A 1,179-nucleotide genomic window follows, 5' to 3' on the forward strand; every position below is an offset into this window, starting at 1 on the left:
TTTTTGAAACGTAGTCTCGCTCTGTCGCCCAGGCTGGAGGGCAATGGCACGCTATCTCGGCTCACTGCAACCTCCACCTCCCGAGTTCAAGCGATTCTCCTGTCTCAGCCTCCCAAGTAGATGGGATTACAGGCACACGTCACCACACTCGGCTAATTTTGTGTATTTTTAGTAGAGACGGGGTTTCACTGTGTTCCCCAGGCTGATCTCGAACTCCTGAGCTCAGCTGATCCACCGGCCTGGGCCTCTCAAAGTGCTAGGATTACAGGCGTGAGCCATCGCGCCCGGCCCACTTCTCTTTTACAATATGGAATTGATGAAATGGTTTCAGGTTCAGGTAAGATTGTGTGAATACCTACTGATCATGTAATTAACTAATACTGTCACTCAAAATTTAAATTCAACTGGCAATAGACTACAAAGAAATTCAGGCCAGGCGCAGTGGCTCACACCAATAACCCCAGCACTTTGGGAGCCTAAGGCAGGAGGATCACTTATGCCAGGAACTCAAGACCACTCAGGGCAACATGGCGAGACCCCGGTTTCTACAAACAACAACAACAACAAAAACACTAGCTGGGCATAGTGGCATGTGTCTGTAGTCCCAACTACTCAAGAGACTGAGGAGGGAAGATCAGTTGAGCCCAGGAGGTTAAGGCTGCAGGGACCTGTGATCGCACCACTGCACTCCAGCCTGGGCGACAGAAGGAGCCCCTGTGTTTTTAAAAAAAAAAGAAAGAAAGAAAGAAAGAAAAGAAATTCAAACTACTCTTGCTATGGAATAGTATTTTATTTGTCCTCAGATTTTCACCAAAATTTAGAATTTTTTAAAGAACTGGATGAAGGATGATCTAATCAAATGTATCAATCACCTCTACAGTTCCCGGGCAAAACAAAAATGATCAACCATTTATAGGCAGCTTCAAGAGTGGAAAACTTTTGCGTATCATATTTTATTTTATTTTTATTTATTTATTTATTTTGAGACGAAGTCTTGCTCTGTCATCCAGGGTGGAATGCAATGGCACGATCTCGGCTCATGCAACCTCTGCTTCAGCCTCGAGAGTAGCCGGCACTACGGGCACCCACCACCACGCCCAGCTAATTATTGTATTTTTAGTAGAGACGGGGTTTCATCATGTTGGCCAGGCTGGTCTCGAACTCCTGACCTCAGGTGAT

At 45.8% G+C, this 1,179-nt stretch overlaps 1 protein-coding gene across 2 annotated transcripts in view; it reads right to left on the reverse strand.

Annotated features, from left to right (window-relative positions):
- Nucleotides 1-1,179, reverse strand: part of ARHGAP19 (Rho GTPase activating protein 19) — a 159,475-nt gene that overhangs the window by 152,257 nt on the left and 6,039 nt on the right. The window lies entirely within an intron of this gene.

Source organism: Mandrillus leucophaeus, unplaced genomic scaffold (assembly GCF_000951045.1).
Source record: "Mandrillus leucophaeus isolate KB7577 unplaced genomic scaffold, Mleu.le_1.0 Scaffold117, whole genome shotgun sequence".
In the NCBI taxonomy this organism is placed as follows: Eukaryota; Metazoa; Chordata; class Mammalia; order Primates; family Cercopithecidae; genus Mandrillus; species Mandrillus leucophaeus.